The sequence below is a fragment of the Gymnogyps californianus genome, chromosome Z, assembly GCF_018139145.2.
Source record: "Gymnogyps californianus isolate 813 chromosome Z, ASM1813914v2, whole genome shotgun sequence".
NCBI lineage: Eukaryota > Metazoa > Chordata > Aves > Accipitriformes > Cathartidae > Gymnogyps > Gymnogyps californianus.
The window spans coordinates 54368462-54377226 of NC_059500.1; the positions used below are offsets into that span (position 1 = coordinate 54368462).

At 59.5% G+C, this 8765-nt stretch overlaps 1 pseudogene; it reads right to left on the reverse strand.

Annotated features, from left to right (window-relative positions):
- Positions 1-4264: 4264 nt before the first annotated feature.
- Positions 4265-8434, reverse strand: LOC127027762 (sperm-associated antigen 4 protein-like; annotated as a pseudogene).
- Positions 8435-8765: the final 331 nt, after the last annotated feature.

Consider the following 8765-nt stretch of genomic DNA (forward strand, 5'->3'; position numbering starts at 1 on the left):
CTCCAGCAGATAGTCAGCACAATGTCCAAGACTGCTTCATGCAGCCAGCCACTGGCCCTGGTTTTATGGCTGCTCTAAGTTGGGGGAGAGCTGCAGGCACCTCATCTCTCCTGCTATCACACATCTTTTCTCCAGAAAGCAAAGGAAGGAGCCACAGCAACAGGGGTATCATGGCTGTTGGATGTCCTTTGCATGGCTGCAAAGAGCAGTTTGGCACCACTAGTCTGGCTCCCTACTTGTGCTTCTTTCACATACTGAAACACAGGAGGTTCCCTCTGAACATGAGGAAACACTTTTTTACTGTGGGAATGACTGAGCCCTCAGTGACTGTATGATTCTAAGTTTACAGCCATCCTCTTGCGGACTGTTGAGCAGAGGCTTTTCTTCCGAGCATTTCTGACAGAGACTTCCATGGAAAATTATGCTTGCATCAATGGCATCCCATTTCCCTGCCAACAGAGGACAGTGGCAGGGGAACTGCAGGACAGCAGCCCACCGAGCTCCCCCACCCCAAGCTGTGAATTAGTTTGACGACAACGTAACTGTGCACCTGAACTTGCCTATTCCCACATTCCCTTCAAAGGCAAATGAGGAAAGCAAGGTGGAAGGAGAGCAGAGGTGCCCAAGCTTTCCCCACAAAGCTGTGCCCGCTGGAGTGAGAGGGCCATTACACTGGCCTTCAGGCCTCCTAGTGCTATACTTAGCAGAGCAGCAGGGGTGACGGTGGAACCGTCAGCTTGAGGCTTCAGAGTTGACATCCGCCTGAGATGAATGGGTGTAGGTGCATACCCTTGCGTACTGGCTGTTGAAGATGTAGAGCTGAACTGGGCAAATCTCCCCGTGACAAAGACGGATGTTTGTGTGTACAGCATTCAGCTGGGAGCTGGCTGTGCGTTGGAGTTTCAGGGCGGCAGAACGGTGGCTCTCTTAAAGAGAAGCAGAAGGCAGAAGGGAGAAGCAGAGGGCTGTGCCTGGGAGCGCACAGGGGCACGGAAGAGCTGAGCCAGGATCCCCCCCCACCCCGGCGGCAGGCTGCTCAGGCCTCCTCACCCATCTCAGACACTCCTCAAGGGTCCCAGACATGCCTGCACCCCATGTGGACCCCCACTAGACCCAGTCCCCAGAGCCCAGGTGCCCCTAAATGGAATGGGCCAGTGCTTTGGGAACCATGACTCCCAGACAGTTTTTGTTTGCGTTTCTTTTCCTTCAATATGAGGAGCAGTAGTTTACAGGTTGCTCACGGGCAAGTCAGTTAGATGGGAGAAATTCCCCGAATCAATACGATGGTTTGGGTTTGTGACAGACGCTGGCACCCCCCGTCTCCGTGTCCACACCGGACACGTGTTGTGCTCACAGGGTGGAGATGCCCGTGCTGAAGCATCTCTGGAGGGAGAGCATGACCATTGCCAGGCTGTAAGCAATGCTGAAGACCAGCCCTGGGCAAAGAAACTGGACAAAAGCCTGAAGACCCTTCTTGAGGACGCCTGTCGGGGCGTGTGCCAGACCCCTGCAGGGAAGTTGGTGCTGGTCCTACGCACTCCCTCCCCGTGGGGCAGGGCAGGGCCAGGGTTATGCCCTGGAGACAGGGGGCGCTGGTTGCACCCTGGAGAGCTGGGGTTGGAGGGCCGGGCAGGATCCCCTTGCAGGCAGGGTGCTGATGGCGCGGTGGGGGAGGGAAGGTGGACGAGGCTTTGGCCTCTCGACCTCTACCGTCCTGGCGTACCCCATGGTTACTACAGTAGCCCACAAGGACGTGGACACGGTAGCTAGCTCCACACGGTCACGTAGGCGAGGTGGCCCTAGGCCTCCATTGGGGCAGGATGATGCTGGTTCTCCTGAGCCAGGCAGGCTTGGTACAATCATGGGGTGAAAGGCAGCACTGAACTTATGCTCATTTTCTCAGGCTGAGCTCAGGCAGAACTCAGGCAGAGCTAAGACTCTTCCGCACTCATGGCAGGTTTCCAAGCCTCATGGCTTTTACTTTGCCTACAGCCCTTGACAGCTTCCCCGTCCTGAACCCCCAGCCCCGCATTAGGCTTTGTGGGTCCTACTCGCCAGCTGATGCCCCCAGGAGGAACAAACCCTTGTACCTATTCTCTGGGACCTGAGTGGGCCCAGCTGCATATCTTGCCAGGTTGCTGCCAGCTCCTCTCCTTCAGAGGGCTGTTAATGCTCCTTGTGCCCCTTCTCATCTTGGGGAGAAGCTAAGCTCTCCTCCAAGCTTATGTCCCCTTCTTCTGCTGCAGAAATGCTGCCTGCCCAGGAGTGGACACTCAGGCAAGAGCCCCAGAACTATTGCCAAGGGAACACCTGCCATGAGCAAACAGCCAGCAGGATACTGCAAACTCCTTCGAGGTGAGAGACGGTGGCTCACAGTGCCATGGGGCTGGGCTTGGTGGCCACTCTCATCCTCTCCCGCACCGCAGCTGCAGCGCGCTGGCCCTTTCCAGCTGGTGCCCTGGTCCTCCTGAGAGGGGCTGCACCTATGGGAGAAAAAAGGCGGGGCATTGTTTTGCACCATCTCCATGCCACGTGAGCCAAGGGCCTGGCCAGGAGACAGGCTTTGGGAAGCCTCCCAGGAGACGTCCCTGCCGTGCTGAGACAGGGCAGAAGCAGCAGCAGAGCCGGGTGGCACAGCCGCTTCTTACCCTGACTGCCCCCCAGCCCCCACAGCACCAACCTGCCCCTGGGCAGGCATCCCGGAGGCCTGGCGGTCTATAGGGAGAGGGGAGCCGCTGCCCTCCTCCAAAGCCCCCACCTCTTCCCAAGGCCTCTGCAGCGCGAGGGCCAGAGCCCTCTCTGAAACACCCCCCAAGGCTTCTCTCCCTCAGCAGAGACCCACCAGGACCTTCCAGCTGCAGCAGAACGGGGGCAGGGAGACCTGGCGGGGTGAGGGCTGAGCTCTCCTGCGGCTCTGCCAGAGGCTGCCCAGACACACCTGCATGGTGGTTGCAGCAGGTGCCCAGAAACGGCCTGTGCTGGAGAGCAGCAGGAACCTCCGAGTCTCCTGGTGGGACCCCGAGCAGCAGGCCCGTGGGGTTTGGCCCACGGGGTCAGAGGGGCTTTCAGCTGAGCCTCCTCCCCACTCACGGCAGCTTTCTCAAGCTTTGGGGCTGTTTCTCTGCCCACAGCTCTTGCTGGCTTCCCTGTACTGTCTCCACAGCCACCCATTAGGCTGTGTGTCCTACCTGCCAGCTGATGCCCAGAGGAGGAACAAGCCCTCGTACCTGTTCTCTAGGAGCTGTGTGGGCCCAGCTATTCATGGGAGGAGAACGCCTGCCATGGGCACACAGCCACCAGGACACGGCAGGCTCTTTCCAGGCTAGAGGTGGTGGCTCACAGAGCCGTGTGGTGCTGAAGACCAACCTGTGCAGGAGGATATCTAGGACTACCCTGAGCCGGCCACAGTCAGTTTCAGTCATTTGGCAAGGGACAGAACCGATCCCGCCCACCATGTGCAGAACAGAACCAATCAGGGAAGGGTGTTGTGGCTCTGAACCAATCAAAGGAGTTTCCAAAAGGGCAGTGAGGGCTGAGAAAGAGAAGTGGACGTATCAGGGTGGGAGGAGAGGAGGGAAGAAAATGGCTGCCGTGGGCGGGGTCGGGGGGAGAGGTGTCTGAAGAGAGCAGGGTTGTGTCTCCTAAGGGTTTTTGTTTGCATTTCTTTTCCTTCACTATGAGGAGCAGTAGTTAATAAGTTGCTCACAGGCAAGTCAGTTAGATGGGGAGAAATCCCCCGAATCAATAAGATGGTCTGGGTTTGTGACAGACGCTGGTGGACAATACGGCCAAACCCTAGCCCCTACGTGGCCTGGGACTAGAGTAACTGCAGGGCCTGTGAAACTCTGGGAGGAGCCTCGGTGCTGGAGTTTCAGACCCCTCAAGGGTCCCAGCCATGGCCGCACCCCAGTCCCCAGAGCCAAGGTGCCCCCTGAATGGAATGGGCCAGTGCATTGGGGATCATGACCCCCAAACCCTGCCAGGCTCCGACGACTCCTTCCTGGGGCGAGATGGGGGTGAGGTGGCCTCGTGCCACAAGATTTCGTCAAGGACCTTAGGCACGGAAAGGCTACGGAGCATCTTCTCCTTTTGCTCCGTTAGGAAACATCCCTGTGCTGGAGAGAAAGCGGAGAGCCTGAGGAAGGCCTCAGCCTGCGAAAGGCAGAAGTTGGCAGCTTTGAGAGGGCCTCTGAAACAACATTGCTCTGCATCACACTAACAGCCGCATCCCTCTGGTCTCTTTCTCCATTTTCCTCTTTAATCGTTACTGAGGGAAGGTCTTCACATGCGTCTCGCCGATGGCATTCGTTCCCTGCGATCTTCCATGCACCTGCACTCGATAAATACAGGTGTATCCCGGTTTTCCCCAGTTGCTCTGTATGCCAAGTTTCAAAAACCGAAAGGCTCTGGGGATCCCATTCTGCAAAGAAGCCATGGCAAAAAGCAGCGTCACTCCTGGGCTGTAAAGAGTGAGAGCGGGCTCCATGCGTCTTCCTCCGCCAGCCCAGCCCTACTCCGGGGCCAGCTCCCGCCCTGGCCAGAGAAGCAGCTTCTCCCTCCTTCCCTTCTCCCACCCAGGTGGCAAAGGACCTCTGTGCCCCTCAGAGCAAACGCCTGGCCTCAGAGAGCGTGGCAGGCAGCTGTGGAAACCTGAGGCTCGCTGGTGCTGGGGAAAGTCGTGCTGCCAGGGCAAGGTGCTGGGCATCCTGCCTGCCACCGCCTGCCTGGTGGGTGCAGCTGCGGAGCTGCAGGGACCAACACAGACAGGGCGCTGACCCAGTCTTCGTTCTGCTTTTGCCTCCCTGCCAGATGCCACTCTCCCTCCCGATCCCACCAGTGTTTCTCTTGACCACGGTCGGGGCCCTGGCCCGGCAGGGACCGTCCACACGCCTTCTGCAGGCGACTTGCTGGCAAACCGGCGACTCTGCCCTGGCCTCTTGCCGGCTCGCACTCACTGTACCTGCAGAGGGAAGGTCTGGGTCGGCTCTTTCTGCACGGCATAGGTGAATGTCCCCAGCAGAGTTTCCTCCTCGCCTTCCTCATCCAGTCCCTTGAAGATAAAGCACCGGGGAGCGGGTCAGGCTTGACTCGATCATGAGGAAACGCTCATGCCAGATCCGGGCCCGTGACCTGCACCCCACTCCTGCGGCTCCAGCGCCGTCTGGCACAGGATGCGGTGGGGCTGAGTCTCCTTGTGTGTTGCTCAGGGGCCCAGAGGTGCTGGGCCAAAACGCGCTGAGCAAGTCTTAGGAGGGGTGACAGCAGCCCTCATGTCCCTTGAAATGTCCCCTCAGGGAAAGGCAGTGCTTCGGAGCACATGAATCTCGGCAGGTGCGCAGAGAGCAGCAAGTCCCCGTTACAGCTTTTCCGCGCGGCCAGGTCCCAGCCCCCAGTGCCCAGCAGAGACTTACAGAGACAGTGAAATCTCGGGGGCACTACTGACAGTCCCCAGCGGTGAGGCTATCTTTGAGGCGTGCTGTATGATGATGGCCGTCGGTCGTGTTTGTGTGGGCAACCGGATTAGCACCTCACTCCGAGACCCTTGGAAAGGCCAGCAGTATCCCAGGGAAGCATCCGTCTGAAAGCAGAGGGCAAGAGCAATGAACGCCTTTCAAGAAACCTCTCTTCTTGGCCAGCAGCTCTGCAGCCTCCCCCACCCTCCACTGCCCCATCGGCAGAGGGACAATCATCAGAGCTGTGGCAGGGAAATGGGGTCCCGAAGGAGAAGCCCCTTCACCCGGCAGTGACCAGCGATGGTGGGCAGGAAGCTCAGCTCAGCTCAGCTCAGCTCAGCTCAGCTCAGCTCAGCTCAGCCCCCTTCTGAGGGCAACTGCTCTTTCGAGGGAGCCAAGCCCTGTGTGAGACCTCAGGTGTCAGGCACCGGACCAGTGCCGCAGCCTTCAGCAATACCACAGGCCTGAGGGGAGACGCCCCAGGGCTTGCCCTCAACCTTCTGAGAGGCAAGGGAAGCAGCACTGATGGTTTCTGCTACTGTACCTGCACGAAAGTATCCAGAACGGGTGGAGCACACAGGAACGAAAACACCCTGCAGAGCCACGCAGAGCTGCTGGACGACTTCAGCAGGTCAATGGCAGCCCCTGAAGGGAGAAGAGAGCAGCTGTGGCTGATGGGAGACAGCAAGCCCCCACAGGAAGGGCTGCAGACCCAATTTGAGGCCCTGCTGTTTGGACAGCAAAGGACAACCTGGCCGCTCGCTTTCGTTCCCCAGCGAAGCTCCATGGAGTGGGAGAGGGCAGAAATGCTGTCCGGGGGTTGGCTGGGGCTCCAGCGAGGGTCCCAAAGGCAGGACTGGGGTGAGCCCAAAGGAGCTGCTCGGCCACAGTCGTGCTCTTGGGCCCCATGGTTTCGTCCCATCTCCCTACGCGTTGGAGAGCCGAGTCTGCAGCGCAGCCTCCTTTTGGGAACCCCAAGCACGAGCCCAGCGCGACGAGCCCTGCCTGCTGGCACCTGAGGTCTGTCCGTACCTGCGCTTTTCAGAGCCCAGTCAGACATCCGTGGTTTTGCAGACATTGCCTCCCTCATTTGCTGAACTTCCTGGGAAAGACACAAAGGAACAGGGGAAATGACCATGTCAGACCTGGCCAGGAGAAGGGGCTTTACAGCGGAGAAGCTCAACCAGCAGTCCCTGGCAAGGGATGGGTGTTTGGGCTGAGCTGGAAAAGCCCACCAGCTGGCCCAGGAGGGGCCTTGTGCAGGGCCCTGCTTGCCCCAGCCCTCTTTCCCAAAGTGCAGGATCACCTTCTGCATAGCGCCGATCTCTGCAGCCAGGTGCGCCAGCTCATCCCTCAGCTGTTGCATCTCTTGGGATTGTTGCCTCAACACTGCGAGCGTGTTCCTGCAGACAGCGGGAAAGCAGATCTTGTCAGAGAGCTGCCCAGCCCCTCCCGGAGCCTCCAAGCTCAAGAGACAGAGGTGCTCGAGCCCCCTTTTCTTTCCTTGGTTTGCAAGTGCTTCCCTCCCCCTCCAGGTTTAGCAAAAGGCCCAGGCAGGAGCGAAAGGCACAAGCCCTGGGCGCTGGGCAAGGGAGTGCAAATAGCACGGCCACACCTGCTGCTCCCCCACCAAACGTGCTGCGGGTCTGGAGAGAGGAGAGGGCTCTTACCACAGGGACCTCAGGTCGGCTGCAGGCTGCCCCAGCAGCACCTGAAAGAGAAAGGCTCTCCGTTTGAGTCCCAGAGCTGCCAGGGCTTTCCAGAGCTGGCGGCTCTAGGAAGGCATGGCAGAAGCTGCTGCCGCTTGTGTGGGTCACTGCCTGGACCCGGAGGACAGGGCGATTTACCCACCCACCCACCCACCGCCAGCAGTGCTCCTTTGCAGGGCTTTCCTGTCCCACAACAGCCGTCACTGACCTGTGGCACATCCTTTGTCCACAGCATCCACACGAGCAGCGAGGTCCTGCAGCAGGCACCAGCTGTAATTCACGTGACCGAGAGAGAGTTATTTTACTAGGGTTTCTAATGATTCCTGTAGTCGCACGGTCTCCTCCCACACCAGGGTGGCAAGAGGCTGGCTGAGGATATGGGGAAAGGGTGCAGAGAGAGGCTGCGGCTCCAAGCAGGGACCCTGGGCCTCGGGGCTCTGGTACGCTTGGCGCCCCACAGCCATGCCCCATTTTGCCTCCCTGCTCTGCTTGTAGTGAGCATCTTGGGAGCTCCCTGAGCTGCAGACGTGGGAGGATGGAAGGGCCCCACCAGCTCCACTCCCTCACACGGAAGCTCACACTCCGTGCCTCTGCGCCTCCACTGGCAGCGGGCAAATACTCACCGAGAGCACCTAGGCTCATCAAGATGAGGATCGTGCAGAGCCTCTTCTTTTTCAAGGTGATGATCTCTTTCCTGAAAAAGAGGGAGTCCTGGGGTTAGCAGTGCTCAAGGACAGAGCCCTGCACAGGGGGATGTTCTCTTATAAGCTGAGGAGCAGCAAGTTACAGGGGAGCCAGGGCGTCTCCTGGTGGGGAGCACTGCCAGCCTCCCCCTGCTCGCCCTGACCCACTGGCACCCCTCGTCTCCGTGTCCACACTGGACACGTGTTGTACTCACAGGGTAGAGATGCCTGTGCTGAGGCGTCTCTGGACGGAGACCACGGCCATTGCCAGGCTGAAGACCAACCCTGGGCAAAGAAACCGGAGAAAAGCCTGAGGACCCTTCCTGAGGACACCGGTCCAGCGCATGCCAGATCCCTGCAGGGAGGTGGGCACTGGTTCTCCCTGCCTGGGGCGGGGCCATGGTTATGCCCTATGGAGGGGGGCAGCTGGGCGCACCCTGGGAGCAAGGGTCGGAGGGCCGGGCAGGATCCCCTCGCAGGCAGGGCACTGACAGCGTGCCTGGGGAAGGAGGGTGGCACGAGTCCTGGGGTACCCCATAGTTACTACAGTGTCCCACAAAGACATGAACATGGTAGCCAGCTCCGTCATCGTCACGTAGGCGGGGTGGCCCCAGGCCTCCCTCAGGGCAGGATGACGCTGGTTCTGCAGGGCGGTGGGACCCGGCGGAGCCCGGCAGGCTTGGTGCAAACGTGGGGTGAAAGGCAGCACTGAGCTTACACTCATTTTCTGCAGCACTGCAGCATGCAGGCCCTTGCCGGCTGGTGCCCTGGGCCTCCTGAGATCTTGCCGGGCTGCCGCTGGCTCCTCTCCTTGGAAGGGCAGCCCGTTGTGCTCTTGGAGGAGCCTTTCTCCTCCTCATCCTGGTGAGAAATGAAGCTCTCCTGCAAGCTTATACGCCCTCCTTCAGCTGCAGGAGCGT